Here is a 17,604-nt window from a genome sequence, read left to right as displayed (position 1 = left end):
TCATAGACTTCACAATGCAAATACTTATATAGTTTATTTCTGGTATATTTTGGCTATATCGTTTCATATGAGTAAATTTTATTTATTTAATTTTTTTTTTAAATAATGGAAAATCTAGGCATTCCTGTCATGGGGTAATGGACCTGATTAGTATCCATGAGGATGCGGGTTTGATCCCTGCCCTCCGTTGGTGCGTTGCCCTGAGCTGTGATGTAGGTGACAGGCATGCCTTGGATCTGGAGTTGTTGTTGTGAGCTCCAATTGGACCCCTAGCCTGGGAATTTCCATATGCCGTGGGTACGGGCCTAAAAAGACCAAAAAAAAAAAAAAAAAAAAAAAAAAAGCAAATATAAATCTAATACTGAGGAAAAAAGAATTCAGCACAGCAATATGGTATGACAGACTCTGCAGAGCTGCATTAATGATAGTGCTTCTAGAAGTGCAAACATTAAAGCTTCTAGAATTCTACCAGACTTGTGCACCCATTCTGTTCATTGATGTGCCCTTTAATTGAGACAAGAAAAAAGTTCATATTACAAAGTAGCCCCCCCAAAACCCATTATTTTTTCCTCCTTCTGTTTAATTTAGGACTCACTTTTGTGCAAATACTTATATAGTTTATTTCTGGTATCTTTTGGCTATATCACTTCACATGAGTAAATTTTATTTATTTCAAGTTTTTTTTGTTGTTGTTGTTTTAGGTCTGCACCCACAGCTTATAGAGGTTCCCAGGCTAGGGGTCAAATCGGAGCTGTAGCCTACACCACAGCCACAGCAATGCCAGACCTGATCAGCATCTGCAACCTACACCACAGCTCATGGCAATGCTAGATCTTTAACCTACTGATTGAGGCCAGGGATCAAACCTGCATCCTCATGGATACTAGTCATATTTGTTTCCGCTGAGCCACATTGGGAACTCCTTATTTTAAAATCTTTATTGGAGTGTAGTTGACTTACAATGTTGTATTAGTTTCAGGTGTACAGCAAAGCGAATCTCTTATACATATACACACTTATACATATTGATTCTTTTTTCCCATACAGGTTATTATAAACTATTGAGTAGATTTCCCTGTGCTATGCAGTCAGTTCTCATTAATCACCTGTTTTATATAATAGTGTGTATATGTTATTCTCATCTTCCTAATTCCTTCCTCCCTTCAATGGTTTTATGATAACCATAAAATTGGTTTTGAAATCTGTGAGTTTGTTTCTATTTTATAAATGTTACTTTGTATCATTTTTATTATTTTCCACATCTAGGTGATATATGATATTTGTCCTTGTCTGACTTCACTTAGTGTGATAATCTCGAGGTCCATCCATGTTGCTATTTCACTCTTTTTTATGGCTGAATAATATTCCATTGCGTATATGCATGTGGTAATAATTTCCTAACTCTATAAGCCAAATCATCACGCTATATGCCTTAAACTTATGCAGTGCTGTCTGTCAATTATAACTTGATAAAACTGAAAGAAAAAAAAAACAGCAAAGAAAAAGTGGGTATAAAATTCAATCTAGGAAGATGTGCAATATTGAGAACAGGATATCCAGCAGAGGAGAGAACCTCCCGAATGGTAACTGTGGTGTAGATAATCACAATGAAGTATAAAGGGCAGCCATCCAGATTGAAGCAGCATGACTCAAGAGACAAGCTGTTTGGAGCTGTCAACACCATGCCTGCTGCTGCTGAACCATCGTTTAACCAAAGCAAAGTCCTAGAGAGTGTAGTGTACTCAACCCAAACAAGGGATGATACAAAGAAAGACGAAGGTATGATTTCCAGGAAACAGGGAAGCCAGTCTTGGAGAAAGGCAGAAGGAATTCCATGCTTGGTAGAAAACAAAGGCCAGGATGGCATCTGAGTAGCAGGACTAAGGGAAGACCTGCCTGGAGAAGGAACGTTTAAAAATATTTTTATCTGATATCAGTGACTTTTGTAACATTGTACTGAGAGGTTATTGGAAGCAGTTGGAAAGATTAGCAATTATTAGCTTCAGAAAAAAAACTAAAAGGAGAAGGGGAAATGATCCATAGTACGTTATGATGCTTTTATATGAATATCTGCAAAGCATAGGAATGGAAACACTGACTGACCATGAAGTTAGCCAAAAATTTCAATCTAATCATATTGGGAAGATAAAAGAGGAGAAGAGGGGATGGCAGCCTAAGAGAGCTACATCCTCTTCCACCATAATAGGGAATACATAAATGATGTTTAAAATTGACTATTAAACACATAGCAGAACATGCGTTATATTGAGAAATGTGGAGATCTGAAAACGTCAGAAAACGACTGCTAAAAGCATCAAAAGCAGTTACTTCGAATGAGCAAGACAATATTTTTTAAACACGTTTTTATTATTATTTGAATTTTTAGATTCCACATATAAATCATTTTGATACAATGACATTAAAAAATTAAGTGTCCATGTGGGCTTTCTCAAAAGTTTGGCATCCAAACAATTCTCAATAAGGGTTATTATTTATGATTATTGGGAAGTGTCTGGCCTATTGTGAGATGATACTGAATTGAGTATCTGCCACTGATTCTTTACAGGGGTTTCATTCATTGGACCTTAGTTTCTTTATTTGTAAAGTGAAGGGGTTACCATATATTTTTAAAAATCTATTTGTATTTCATTTTTTATTTTTAGGAGCCATCTATTTGAAGAAATACTATAACATATGTATATATATGAAATCTCTTAGGCCTGCTCTCGCCCTTTTACGGTATGAATAGGACCTATTATGCAACATGCTTACACTGACAGGTTGCTGCCATACACGGGAAACTTGGCAGCTTTCAAAGTCCTGACTTTGATCTGGGCCATGGGGCCCAGAAGATGAGGAATGTCTTAATCACTGGTACAAGAACATGAAAAGTGATTGTGAGAAGACTGGGGGATTCCAGCACCACAAAGACAGAATAAGATGGTTGTAACCTCTGCGATGATTCTTATCTTGCAGAGCTGATGTTTTAAAACAGGATGATATACTTTGAATATCCTTTGTAAAGTGAAAAATCCTATGCAAGCTGAGGCACTATCTCTAGTTTTGTTTGGAAAGGGGTCAAAGTCACTCTAGCAGGAAAAGCGCTGGCCTGGGAGATAAGACATTCAAATTCTAGTGTTGACTTTACTATTAAACCTCCAGGTTAAGTTTGACTAGCTCGCTCATGTCTTTTATCTCAGCTTCAGGTTTGGAAAAATGAAGATTGACTGGAGGTTCTTTGGTTAGCAGAAAAAAGAAATCAGATTTGGCAAAAATAGGGTAGCTCATAGAACTGAGACAAAAGTTTCAGGAAGGATGGGAGCCAAAGATACTGTGGAGCTCTGAGCAGGGCTGATGTTCAAATGATTAAACAAGATGGCACAGGCACAGCCCAGTTGGTAAGGATGCCCATGGCCACACAGGGACCGAGAGGCCCTGGGCTGATGTAGGGTTTCTCAACCTATTCTCTTTGGGCTACTGTGACACAATTCCATAGTCTGGGTAGCTTATAAATGACAGAAATGTATTTCTCACAGTTCTGGGGGCTGGAAGTCCAAGCTCAGGTTGCCAGCATGGTTGAGGGCAGGTTCCCTTGCAGGTCTGACTTCTTACTGCATTCTTATACAGTAGAAGGGGCTAGGGACCTCTCTAGGTAACAGCATGAATCCCCTTCATGATATGAGTTCCACCTTCAAAATTTAAGCAACTCCTGATGGCCCCACCTCCTAAAACTATCACCTTTGAGAGTTAGGATTTCAACATATGACTCTTGTGGAGACACAAACATTCCAACCTTGGCACAAGGGTTGGATCAAAGGGAAATTTTGGGTACTGACACCAGAAAGGTGATGGCAGAGAGGACATTCGAGGTTGTGGGGAGGCAGCTATTTACTGACCCGCAGGGAAGTATTTCAGTATGTTAATAGCTGACACAGCTTTACTGGTGTGTTTCTGCTGGATGTCTAAGTATACAGAGCTATTTATTGGGAGAGCCTGTTGTGACTCAGCGGAAACAAACCTGACTAGTATCCCTGAGGATGCAGGTTGGATCCCTGGCCTCACTCAGTGGGTTAAGGGTCCGGCGTTGCCGTGAGCTGTGGTGTAGGTCACAGACTCGGCTCAGATCCTGCATTGCTGTGGCTGTGGCACAGGCAGGCAGCTGCAGCTCCAATTCAATCCCTTGCCTGGGAACTTCCATATGCAGCGAGCACAGCCCTAAAAAGCTAAAAAAAAAAAAAAAAAAAAAAAAAGAGGAAGAAGCTATTTACTGTTACTTCAGGCTCATTGCCAGGATGAATCAAGAGAAAAATTTAGCACTTTTTTTCTACTCTATGTCCCAATGCTTTTTCATTTTTTATTAAAAAATATTTATTTATTTATTTTTCCTTACACCACTTCAAAAAAGACTTTTTTTTTTTTTTAATTTGGAGCAGAGGTGTCCCACTGCTTTATACTTACATTTGAGGGAAAGAGTATGTGGTTGGCCCAGTTTAGAGCTCATGCCCCTATGTGGCTAGAGAAAAACTGAGTGCCCTGAATGCCAGCCCCATCACGACTGCATCCAACAGAACGGAATGGAAGCAATTGCTTAAAAGAATTTGGAGCTCTGTTACTCTATGGCAAGATACAAAGTACATCACATCTGGTGTGGCAGGGACATCAATCACTTAGAAGGGACCTCAGCTCTTGACTGTGGAACAGGGTCCTGAACGTTCTCTGCTGTGCTGGGGGTGAAACCTCTGTCAACGGCTGTGCTGTTGCATGATCAGGGTAAATTCTCGGAATCCTGAGCATGAGAGAGTCAGCATGGAGGATGAGGGGGAAGGTGGGGCCAGGAGCTTGGGCCACAGTTATTGCTCATAGACACTGAATATTATTATCAGCAAGGACTTGCCTGCTGGCTGAGTATGAATCCTCTTTAACCCAAAGAAGACGGACTGGATGTGCTGAGAAAAAATCACAGCTGGCCATTACAGAGGGGTTGGAGCAGAACTGCAAATATTTAATGGTTTGCTACTGAGTATATAAGGAAGGATGTGGTAGTATTTTGGTTTTCACGGTGTTCAGGAGATGCAGAGGGTGCTACTGGAATTTGGTAATGGAGTCAGGAATAATAAATGTTCTACAGTGTCTGGGGCAGTCATGCTGACCTATCCAAAATGTCAAAGAATTCTGCTGAGAAATACTGCAAGGAGAATCATCTGTAATGGGCTGCTGAAGAAAGGATAGCCATATGACACAGGCAGAAGAGATAGTCCTAGTTTGGGTGACATAGCTGTCATTTATTATTTAGTATGGATTAGGTCCGTAAACACACCTGTCATTTAATCTTCATGACCATCCTCTGAGATGTAATTAATTATCCTCTTCTTATACCCAAGGAGTTAGGCTCAGAGAAGCAAAATAACTTCACCAAAATGAGACAAGCAAGGGGGCAGAGTCCCTTCAATTCAAGTTCAAAAATCTTCCTGCAGGGTTTTAGGGGCCTGAGAGGAGAGAGGCAACAAGGTGTGTATGGAGTCCTTCGAGAGAAACCAGATCACAGTCATGCCACAAACTCGAGGTGAGAATCTAGGAACGATTGCTGACTCCTACAATCAGTCAGTTACTGTGGGAAATGGAATTTTTTTGGCTGTCTTTGATAAGGCCCCAGCCATTCATATATTCTTTCAGAGGTTTTGAAAAAAAAATTTTTTTTTTTTTTTTGGTCTTTTTGCTATTTCTTGGGCCGCTCCCGCGGCATATGGAGATTCCCAGGCTAGGGGTCCAATCGGAGCTGTAGCCACTGGCCTACATCAGGGCCACAGCAACATGGGATCCGAGCCGCGTCTGCAACCTACACCACAGCTCACGGCAACGTCGGATCGTTAACCCACTGAGCAAGGGCAGGGATCGAACCCGCAACCTCATGGTTCCCAGTCGGATTTGTTAACCACTGCGCCACGACGGGAACTCCAAAAAAAATTTTTTTTTAAATATATATTGAGGGAGGAGACCTTTAGTGGGGTCTTCTGGGCTTGTTTCTATAATTTACTTCTCAGTATCTTCCAGACTCTGAGGGCTAACCTTAAGATCAGTGTTGAATAAACACTCCCTTGAAAGGGCTGGAAATTTACGCACACCTGCAACTATGTGGAAAAGTAACTAAAACCTGCCCTTCTGATTCAACATTAACTGAAATCTAGCTACCTATGTTGAAAGTGAAATAAATGCAAGAAGTCAAAAGTTTAAAAGAGGAAAGAAGAATGAGTTAGAACATTTTATATCATTGCAAATTCAATATGCCATTACTGCATATGGTCTTTATGGAACATATATTCTGCTTCCCTATTTGCTATATATGCATTTTTGCACATATTTTCACATTTAAAAATCAGGGAATTCCTAATTTCCAATTATTTATAATTTCATCATAAGTACCTTTCCTTTGACTCAAACTCTGTGCAAACATGCTACTTCCCCCCAAGGGAATTGCAAATAAAGCTAAACTTATCCTAACCATCTACATCTTGGTAAAAATACTAGTGAAAATGGAGGCGAGAATATGACTGTAGTAGGCACTCTTTGGGTAGGGGGTGGGGAGGAAAGGAGATCTAACCAAAGTGGTAGTTTTCTGCAGGAATAGGTACTGCATTTGGGAAGTTCTAGTTTAGGCGTGTTAATCTAGGCTGGTTGGGTGTCTTTCTAGTTCCCGCCCTATCCCGAACCCCCAGGCGCCAACACCAGGTGGCGCTCGCATCGTTGCAATGCAGCGAACTGAACCCTTGGATTTTGTCTCCTAAAAAGTTGTACCCGCTGCCTGACCCAAGATAGTCGAGATCACTGGAGCGCGGAAGCAAAACGGCGGTTGTCTCGGGCCCCATCCTGTGGCCAGACTTGAGGCCCATTTGGAAAAGGACCGACGGAAGAAGGGTGGCGGTAGGGGCTGGAGAGGGCCCTTTGCACTCCAACTGTAGGACGAGCGGGGAAGTTCAGAGCACGGTATTAGCGGATTCAAATATCAGAAAATTTGGGGAAAGCAGAGGAGGTGGCTTGGGAAGGTTGGAATATCCGAAGGACTCCCTTGAAAGGGAGTGGGTGGGTCACGGCCCCTTTTTCTGTATTCTCAGTTGGGCATGGTGGAAGCACGTTTGAGGACCCTTTAAGAGTTCCACTTGCCCTGTCTCTCCTCGCCATCATCAGCCTTCAGTGGGAATGAAACACCTGCTTGTCAGTTTTCCAAGACAAGAGAGTATTTTTTCAAAAAAGTGGCTTCTTGATAATTCTCAGTTGTTGTACCTCCCTCGCCAACATTTGTGCGCACACAACAAGCTGGATTGTAAAGACGCCGCGGGAAGGAGAGGGCGGTCGTTCTCAAGGTTAAAAAATGAGTAATGATGACTTTCCAAGGAGCCCAGCGGATGACCGCGCAGGGCCGAATCCCTGGAGACCTAGCGCAGGGCTCTGGCGCGCCTCGTGGTAGAGCCTGGCGGAGGGTGGCCTCCACAGACCAGGACCACCAGGGTGTTTGATAAATGCAGATTCCCTGGGCTAAGCCCAGACCTGTTGAAACAGGATCTCTACGAGTGAGCATATGCACTTTGGGAAGTCCAACCCCTGGACACAGCCAACATGCGTCCTTTAAAGCATACAGAAATGTCTTTTTCAACACTTGTGATTCTCCTGCACATTAAAGTTTGAACATCGCTGCTTTGGCGTTTTATTACCCTTGATCGGGAAAAGGAAAGGAGAGGAGGGGAGAAAAGGTACTACTTCTTTCCAGCGAGTGTGGCTCCCGAGCGCAGGGTCCTTGACCAGGCTGGTATTTGGGAATAGGGAAGTGGGTACACTCGCACCTGCGTAAGGAAGGGCTCCAGATCTGGTAAAGCAATCGCAGGGTCTTCTGGTTCAGCAACAAGCCCCTCGCTAGCCTTGGCGAGAGTGGAGGGGCAGAAGCTGCTCTTTCCTAGCCCGCTGCGGCGCGCACCTGGGGCGGCCGCCAGGTCTGGGCTGGCGCTCGAACGGCGCTGGGCTGGCTCCTCGCAGCATCTTTTGTGGGGCCAGGGTTGGGGAGAAGAGGAGGAGGGAAAGTGTGTGTGTGGGGGGGGACGCTTTAGGGACGTAGGCCTGCCTCCCATCACCCCAACCCCCGCCCCCGCGGCCACCTTCCGCTTTATAATTGGCCGCCGGCGGGCTTTCCTTTCCTCTTATCTGATTCTGGGCAGAAGGGAAGCACTGGAGAAGAGGAGGCGGCTTTGAGTGGCCAGGGCTGGGAGCAGGGGAGAGTAGGGGAGAAGGGGAGGGATAGGGGCCAATTAAAAGGGGGCGAGGGGCGGGAAGCGCGCGAGAGCTGTGCGCCACCACGAACCTGTTCGCGGCGGATCTTGGATCTTCCTTAGGCACCCAGAGGTCCCCTACCTGGGCTGAAACTTTGCTCTGAACAGGTCAGTTCCAGTCTTTCTCTGCTCTTCCTTCGTTCGGCTTTGAAAAGTTTATTGTTGAGGAAGGGAAAGTGGAGAGGGCGAGCCACCTGCAGACGCAGTGCAATTAAGAGACCACCTCTCCTCGCGCCCGCCGGTGATGGCCCCGAACCACTGAGGTGGGATGGGGTAGTGCACCCAGATGCCTCCTCGCAGGGGGTCACTGGACAGGGAGATTGCAGGCACTGTGTGAAGATGCCTTGTGTTGCTCTCAGGAGCTTTTCCCTCTGTGCTTAAGTGCTGTGAGCGCGCGGCGGGAAGGAGCAGGTTTGGCTTCGAGACAGTAAAGACTCCAGCATTTTCAAGTAGAAGGGGCTTCATAAAAGTGACCATTCTGGTGAAAGGGGGGGGGGCTTTAGGGTTTGTTTTGGAGGGATGTATACAAATAGAAAGCACGGGGTTGCTCGGGAGAACAGTCGATGGAGCTCACAGAGGACAAAACTCACCCAGCCCCCAGTGAGTGATTGGCTCTAGGGGCCAGGTGCCAGATGCAAACAAGAGGGAGCACATCGAGCGCATCAATGCAGGATGTTGGCATTAGTAGTAGCTCTTAAACATCTCTGCACCAGGAAGTCTGAATGCTTAGCGCAGTTTTGCTTTGGTGTCTGGATGCAGGAGGTTTCAGCTTTATGATGCACCACCACGCTGTGATATTGGAGGGTCTTCTCCACTCTGGCTTTTCCACCTCTCCCCTCCTCCCCTCCTTTTATCTCTCTGGACTGCTGGCTGCTCTGACCTCCCTAGTTCGCAGCGCATGGACGGAGATACATCTGGTGGAGCTGGGCTTTAGCGTGCACCACACACAGGCAAGACTGGATTAGGGGCCAGCCAAAAGCAGCCGGCACTGGGCCACTGGAGTGGCCTTAGTCCTAAGCAGAGGTCTGAACACTGCCTGCAAGTCCAGGGCACAGGCACTCGGATTTTGGAGCTGGGTTCTCGGGTCCTCTGTGTGAAGAACACCCTGTGATGTGCCAAGTTCAGGGTTGAGCCTCCCGGGTCCGTTCTGCTTAAGCTTTGGGCTTGTCCTTAGGACAAATGGCCCTAAGGTTCAAATGGAGCTTTGTGCAGCTTTCACAAGGACCTGGATCTCCCCCACCCCCCAACTGCTTCTGGAGCTACAGCTGAGAGCCTCACTAGCTTTGGAAGTTTTGGATTCCCTTCTGGGAATTTCGGAGAGTCCACTGCCCACAGCAGCAGAAGAGGGTGGGAAGGGGCAGAAACAAATATGTGAATAAGACCTAGGTGGCTCTGTGGGGAGCAGAAACGAGAAAGGGTTTTCCCTGAAACTCTGGGGCCCCTCAGCTTCAGAGGGTCAGAGAGGGCACTTCCTACTTGCAACATGTGAGAGAGAGGCCCTGCCCACATACAGCAGATAGGCTTAAGCTGGATCCAGTGAGGAGAACAGGTGTTATGTTTCTGACAGGGTGGTCCAGTTCTGCCTGTGGAGAACCCATTGGTAAATGTAAAAGGAGTGGATGAATGAATGCGTGGATGGTGTTTGTATGTTTGTTTCAAAAGAGCAACTTAGATGGATTTCCTTTGAACCTGGTCCCAAGGGCATGGTTACTATAAAATAGACTTTAAGATAGTAAACACACACACACACACACACACATATTCTTCTCTGGCTGCCCTGTGGCATATGGAGTTCCCAGGCTAGGGATCAGATCCAAGCCATAGTTGCAACCTAAGCCTCAGCTGTGGCACCTCTGAATCCTTAACCCACTGTGCCAGGCAGGGGACTGAATCTGCATCCCAGCATTCCCAAGATGCCGTTGATCCCCTTGCACCACAGCAGGGACTCCTAAAATAGTATATTTTTTAAAAATAGCTTTATTGAGATATAATTCATATACACACACATGTGCAATTCAGCAGTTTTTAGCATATTCACAGAGTTGTTCAATCATCACCACAATCAAGTTTAGAACATTTTTACCACTCGGGAAAAAAAAAAAATTCTGTACCTACTAGCAGTAACTCCCCATCTCTTCCCCACCACCACACCCCCTCACAACACCCTTGGCAACCACTAATCTGCTTTCCCTGACATTTCATATAAATGGAAGCCTAAAATATGTGTGTGGTCCTTTGTGACTGGCTTCTTTCACTCAGCAAAATGTTTGCAAGGTTTATCCATTATGTACAATCTACAATCTCACCAAGCCCTGGGCATCGCCTCCTTCTGCCTAGGGAGCCCTGAGCCAGGATAGACCTGAACCTCCACTGCATCCCTGACCTCCTGGGGGTCCCTTTGAAAGGAAAAGAACCACACTGGTGAGGCCTCTCAGTTATTCCCTGGTTAGGATTCCTTGGAACCCATCAGAATTCCTGGAGCAGTTTTGGGCAGGTCCCAGACTCTAGGCTTGATGGGAGGAGTCCTTTGGCACTTAGCCTGCTGCTAACAGTCCAGCTGTGGATTTCAGAGAACTCTAGGGGCCTTTCACGCATGTCTTGGTTTTTGCAATCAGCCGGGGCTGGCCTTAGGGAATGGGTTGAACAAATTGGTAGCATTTCAGGAGCATGGGGACAAGCCCCAGCGCCCCCCTCAAAGGTTTCTTGGGGTGCATTCCCTTTGACTCAAATACTTCTTAGTGTCATCTGTTGCCTGTTTTAAGCTGACGGTCTTTGCAGTTATGTGACTTCAGAGCCACATTTGCTGACATTTTTATCCAAACTCAGTCAAATGACTGCTGTTTTCCTGGCCTGTCAGAGTGCAACCCCATTTCCTTTCATTCCCGCCTGAATCGCTGCTGGCTGAGGTGGTGGTGTTTAAGCAACAAATTATCTTATGACAGTGTGTAGAGAACAAATGGTAAATGACCCCGGGGGAACAGAGGGACCAGGGAGGGGTGAGGGAGGGGAGACAAGAAGCCAAACTTCCTCCTGCACAGATTTGCCCCAATAGTGCTTGACATCAGGCACACACTCTCCTCTTGTTTCTTCTATAACTAACTGGAAGCCAGGGCTCCGATTCCTCTTCTGTGTAGAATAAGCCCTGTGAAGACCAAGCCTCCTCCTATTCTCGCGGGAGGATTGCAATATGGTACAGGAAGTGCTGGCATATGTTTCCAGTCCCTTTTGGGTACCTGCCCTTTTTGCTTTCAGTAACATGTTTAAGTCTCCCAATTACTTTCATGGATGCTAGTTGGGTTCGCTTTTTTGTTTGTTTGGTTGGTTGGTTGTTTTTTGGTCTTTTTGTCTTTTTAGGGCCGCACTCATGGCATATGGAGGTTCCCAGGCTAAGGGTCCAATCAGAGCGGTAGCCTCTGGTCTGTGCCAGAGCCACAGCCACAGCCACGTGGGATCCAAGCTACATCTGTGACCTATGCCACAGCTCACGGCAACGATGGATCCCTAACCCACTGAGTGAGGCCAGGGATTGAACCTATATCCTCATGGATGCTAGTTGGGTTCACTAACCACTGAGCCACGATGGGAACTCCCCCAGTTACTTTCAGAAGTAAATAGCCTTCTTTTAGAGCTCAGATCACTGAGCTTCAGGGTCACAAAGCCAGCAAGTGACGGTGACTTGCTTAAGAAAAGTCTGCATGAGATTTGAACCCAGACCCCATGCCAGGCTTTCTCCATCAGCTTCTTTGGTGGGGTTGGGGGTGGTGGGGAGGGGTGTGTGACCAGAAATGGAGGAAGTCAAGGGAGGCCCTACAAATCTGGGAGCTGGAACAGAGGATGGAAGGCAGAGATACAGGTGAAATCTAAACGTGCTTGTTCTGTGCCCTGGATACCTGGATATATCCCTTAACTGCCCTGAGCTTTGATTTTCTCATCTGAAAAACAAGGATAACAATAGCTACCCTATAGGTTTTCTTCTTCTTCTTCTTTTTAGGGCCCACCTGTGGCATATGGAAGCTCCCAGGCCAGGGGTCAAATTGGAGCTGCAGCAGCCAGCCTACACCACAGCCATAGCAACACCGCATCTGACCTGTGACCTACTTCACAGCTCGCAGACACACCAGATCCTTAGCCCACTAATCAAGGCCAGGGATTGAACCCACATCCTCATGGATACTAGTTGGGTTCCTAAACCACTGAGTCACAACGGGAACTCACTATAGTGTTGCTTTAAGGCCTAAAATGACTTAATGCAGAGCCTGAAAGACAAAACTAGGTACTCTTGTCTCCTGCTTCTTTTTCCTTCTTTCCATATTTTTTTCTTCTTCCCACTTTTCCTCTTCTCTCTTTGCTCCATTTTTTGAGGAGATTGTAGCTAGAAATGGCTGTGGGAAATTCTGAGAATGGAGTATCTATGTAAGTCAGGGCTTAGGATCTAGAGTCCCTCTTTCTTCAAGGTGATTTTTTAAAAATCAATGTTCTTGATGAACTTTTCTGCCAATGGACCTTTGTTGGAGCTCACCTGGCAAAGGTCCCTGACTTTTAATTGTGCTGGGCAGTGTTTGGTCTTTTTACTCCCAGAAATAACCTGAGTTGTTTATAGAAATTGGTCCAGATGGAGGCCAGGCTTTGCTGAGTTTATCCAAGTCTCATAGAATATGTCTCTATCTAGAGGTACTCAGGGAATCTTATTGGATAAAGGTCTGTTCCTGGATGATTTTGTGTCTGCTTTTGCAAAGAGGAGCACACTAAATTTATATTGAAAAATGATATTCTACTGTGGGTATAGAATGAAAAATAACAATTACTCCTGTAAGAACCATAGGAGGAGCATCTGACCCAAACTTAGAAGATCAGGAAAGCCTTCCTAAAGGATGAGATGTCTGCACTTAGAGGTGCAGCTACCCTTTATGCTGCTGGTAGATATAGAGTTTAGTTACAAGCACCTCCTACTTCTTTTCATTCTTTCTTCCTCTATTTTTTCTTTCTCTCCCTTCCTTTCTCTCTCTCTCTTTCTTTCTTTCTTTCTTTCTTTCTTTCTTTCTTTCTTTCTTTCTTTCTTTCTTTCTTTCTTCCTATCTTCCTTCCTTCCTTCCTTCCTTCTGCCACCCCATGGCATATAGAGTTGATCCCAGGTGAAATTGTGACCTAAGCTGCACCTGCAACAATGCCAGACCCTTAACCCACTGTGCCAAGCCAGCGATTGAACCTGTGCTAATCATATTGTGCCACAGCAGGAACCCCAGAAACTCCCATTTCTTTGACCAAGAAGTTATGTCAGTCCTAAAAAAAAAAAAAAAAAAAAAAAAAAAAAAAAAGCCAGGTGACATTCCTAAGTCAAGGAGCTGTCACTCCAGTTTGCCATACTTTGGGGATGGCTGTGCCTTCTATCTTGTATGACTTACAGCAACCTAGTGTGTCTAAGACTGTTTGAGCAGCTACATTTCTGAGGCTATTTTGCAGTCACATCCCTTGCATTTGAGCCATTCACTGGGCTGCTGTGATCCTATATAGGGTCTTTCTGTGAATTAGAAAAAGGTCCCTCTGGGCAATCCTATGACATTCAGAGGAGAAAACAGCTCTTTTCCTCTGGACAACAGTTTTGCCTACAAGTTGGAGAGAGTGTCTGCTCCTTTCAAGCTTACTCACCCTAGGCCAGCTGCAAATTGTGCAGGGCATCTGCTGTGAACTCTACACATCAGGCCTGGTCATTCAATCATTGATCATTAAAACAATCAGTATTTATTGATTGACTGTTATGCCCTTTGAACCTTTTAGATTATAAGCTAAAGTGCCCCTCTAGATGTCTTATAAGACCCAAGACACAGAAAGTAAAAGTAGTTAATTTGAAGTTAGTTGGAGAGTTCCAATGGAATAATGGACAGTTGTAATCCAGTGGAGAATAATCACTCTTTCTGAAGATTTTTTCAATTTTATTAATGTTTTAAAGAAGCAACATTTGGAGTTTCCTGGTGGTACAGTGGGTTAAGAATCTGGCGTTGTCACTGCTTTGGCTCGGGTTGCAATTTTGATACAGATTCAATCCCTAGCCCCAGAGTTTCTGCATATAGCCAGCATGGCCAAAAAACCCACAAAACCATAAAAAAGCAAATCTTGGCTTTGTTAGTTTTCACTATATTAATGCTATTTTAGGGCTGCACCTGCGGCATATGGAAGTTCTCTGGCTAGGGGATGACTCAGAGCTGAAGCTGCTGGCCTAAGCCACAGCAATGTGGGATCCAGGTTGCATCTTCAACCTGCACCACAGCTCAGGGCAATGCAGGATTCTTAACCCACTGAGGGAGGAAAGGGATTGAACCCACATCTTCATGGATACTAGTCAAATTCATAACTTGCTGAGCCACAATGGGAACTCCAGGATAAAGACTTCTTGAGTCCCTTCCTCCTTTTTAATGTCTACCCAAGTAGCAAATTCATTGATTATCGCTCCATTTTCCTTTGTGTTCTTTTAACCTGTTGCCAACATACTACTAGCTAGAACTTTTTGAGAGCTGCCTGTGTTCCTAAGTACATTACATTATCCTTACATTATCATGATCATCCTGTAAGGTGGGTATTAAGTTGCACATTTTACTGATAAAGAAACCAAGTCAGTACTTCCCCTTGTGCCTCAGTGGGTTAAGAACCCAACCTACTGTCCATGAAAATGCAAGTTTGATTCTTGGCCTCACTCAGTGGGTTACGGATCTGGTGTTGCTGCAAGCTACAGTGTAGGTTGCAGATGTGGCTGGGATCTGGCGTTGCTGTGACTGTGGTCTAGGCCTCAATTTGAGATCCCTAGCCTGGGAACTTCCATATACTGCAGAAGGAGAAGGAGACGGGGCGGGTGGGGTAAACAAAAAAGAAAAGGAACCAAGTCAGAGTGGTTAAACTAGTTAGTCAAGACCCTAGCAAATTACTGGTAGATCTGTCTTCCTAACTCTTAGTTTTCTGTTCATACCTCTACTGTCTACTACCTCTTTGTTTTATTTCATAATTATTTCATTTAGCTTTGCAATATATTTGATTGCAGTCTTTTTTTTTTTTTTTCTAAAATTGTAAGTAAGCTGACTGAAAGCAAGGATCGCATAGTATGAAATTTTGCTTCTTCCTTAGAATAGAGAGCTTTGGTTTTATAGTATGACTCTCAATAGTGATTGCTGGAATGAAAATTCTGATACTACAAATAGCAGTCTCTCTCATGGCCTGCTATGCCAGATGGCTAGCAACAATTTTAAGTTTATGGGTTTTTGTATGTCAGCAATGATTGAATAACACATCATCCAAGGTTTGGATATATATGTGGGTTAAGTCTATGTGTGTGTTTATATGAGTAGTTTACAAAAACTTTAGGATAAATATTTAAAAGAATTTTGATAAAACTGGCTTGTGCAAAGGCCTTACTCCTTGTTAAATTTAATTATATAAATGAGATTAGATAAAACAAACATATGAAGTGGAGGAAGGGCCAATTAGTCCTAATGGGGATAGTTTTAAGTTTCTGATTACAAAATCATGATAGTGTTTTGAGAAAACTTGTGTTAAACATTACCAACTTTCCCTAAATTGGGTTATATCTTCTGAATTTAGAGCTTAATAGCCATTTCTAACATGATGATTTTCAACCAAAAAAAAAAAAAAAGTAAAAAAAATAAAATTAAGGCAGAGGTTTGTGTGTATGTGTGTGTGTGCGTGCAGACTTTTAGGCAAAGTTTCAACAAGTTAAGCTTTGGCATTTTGGTAAATGTTAAAATATCTTTTAATAGGAATGGGGATTTTTTTTCTTCCCCCTATTTTACTGTCCAAAAATGAGACTTGGCAAAAAAAACCTTGGGAAAACTAAAATTCCACTTCTCCCAATATGGTATTACTCATCCTAATTTAAAATAAACAACAAAAAAGGAAGAATTTAAAGATAAGCTATGGCTACAACTTTTTTGCGTATAAATAATACTCAGTTTTCGAAAAAAAAGATGCAAGACTAGGATAGCACTAATTTATTTAAATTATATGAAATGCAGATTAACTTCTAATGTGGCATGTTCAGTATTGCTTCAGAAACCATGGACGCAGGCACTGCAGTGCTTTGATGAGAAAAGAGAAAGACAACTGGACTGGGGCTTGTAAAAGGACTTTCTCTCCCATGTTAACATAGTACCATGTGGTATCTGATAAAAGTCCCTGACCTTAAAGGGCCTGCCAAAAAGACAAATTGTTTCCTTAACGTCTTTTTCTCTCTGCCTTGTTCTGGTTGAAACCTGTGGTTATGATGTTTGGGTTACAAAATCTTAGAAAGAATGTTTGGAATTGAGAGAGTGATCCTACTGCTGTACTTTTCCTTGGGTGTCATGGTCCTCGTTGTGATGCGCTGGCACCTACTTCTGCATCTTTTCAAGTCCCTCTACTGGAGCCTTCTGTCTAGGAAAGAGTTAACATCCCTTTCCATAACCCACCTAATTTCATTCTCCTTGCCTTGGTCAAATCAGGGTTCTAGAGATCCCTCAAAGCCTTTCTGCCTGTATTTCATCTAAAGTCACTCACCATTTTTCCTATTTCCTCTGTGCTCTGACAAATAGTTGGTTTACTAATCTGTAACAAATTAGTAATAAATTAATCCAGTTTAAAAGGCCATATATGTTATATATAAAGTAGTCACTAAATGTATTGCCTATTCCATTGGAAATTTCAGGGGCTTCCAGTATGTGAGTGTCTTTTTGTTTGTTTGTTTTGTTTTGTTTTGTTTTGCCTTTTCCGGGGCCGCTCCCGCGGCATATGGAGGTTCCCAGGCTAGGGGTTGAATCGGAGCTGTTGCTGCTGGCCTACACCAGAGCCACAATAACGCGGGATACAAGTGGCGTTTGTGACCTACACTACAGCTCACGGCAACACTGGATCCTTAACCCACTGAGCAAGTCCAGGGATCGAACCTGCAACCTCATGGTTCCTAGTTGGATTCCTTAACCACTGAGCCATGATGGAACTCCGGTGAATGTCTTAATTTAAGAAAATATTCTTTAGTAATTAGCATTTTGGAAATACGGTAGGCTGGTTGGGGGAGGTATTTTTTTGGATGTCTAAATACAAATGAGTAAATTCTTTAATTTTTATTATAAGATCTTAACTTTATTATTTATATGATTATCAAAGCATGTGGATCTTCCTTTAATTGACAACACAAAAGAGTTGCATACTAGACTGTCATTGGATATTATAAAAAAGTGGTTGTCAAAACTTTTTTTATGAATGATTGCTTGTAGGAATATAATTAATTTATTCCCCTGGATATACTGTG

The 17,604-nt window shown here is 43.7% G+C and overlaps 1 protein-coding gene across 4 annotated transcripts in view; it reads left to right on the top strand.

The window, feature by feature from the left end:
- Positions 8,042–17,604, top strand: part of COL14A1 (collagen type XIV alpha 1 chain) — a 234,915-nt gene continuing 225,352 nt past the window's right edge. For 3 of the 4 annotated variants that reach the window (XM_005662880.3, XM_021090550.1, XM_013996514.2), the window contains exon 1: positions 8,155–8,423. The gene's annotated coding sequence lies outside the window, so the exon portion shown is untranslated. Of the gene's footprint in view, positions 8,424–17,604 lie in introns of all 4 variants that reach the window. The other variant, XM_013996512.2, reaches the window with a different exon arrangement.

The sequence above is a fragment of the Sus scrofa genome, chromosome 4 (genome assembly GCF_000003025.6).
Source record: "Sus scrofa isolate TJ Tabasco breed Duroc chromosome 4, Sscrofa11.1, whole genome shotgun sequence".
NCBI classification, from domain to species: Eukaryota; Metazoa; Chordata; class Mammalia; order Artiodactyla; family Suidae; genus Sus; species Sus scrofa.
This window is presented reverse-complemented; position numbering and strand designations above follow the sequence as displayed.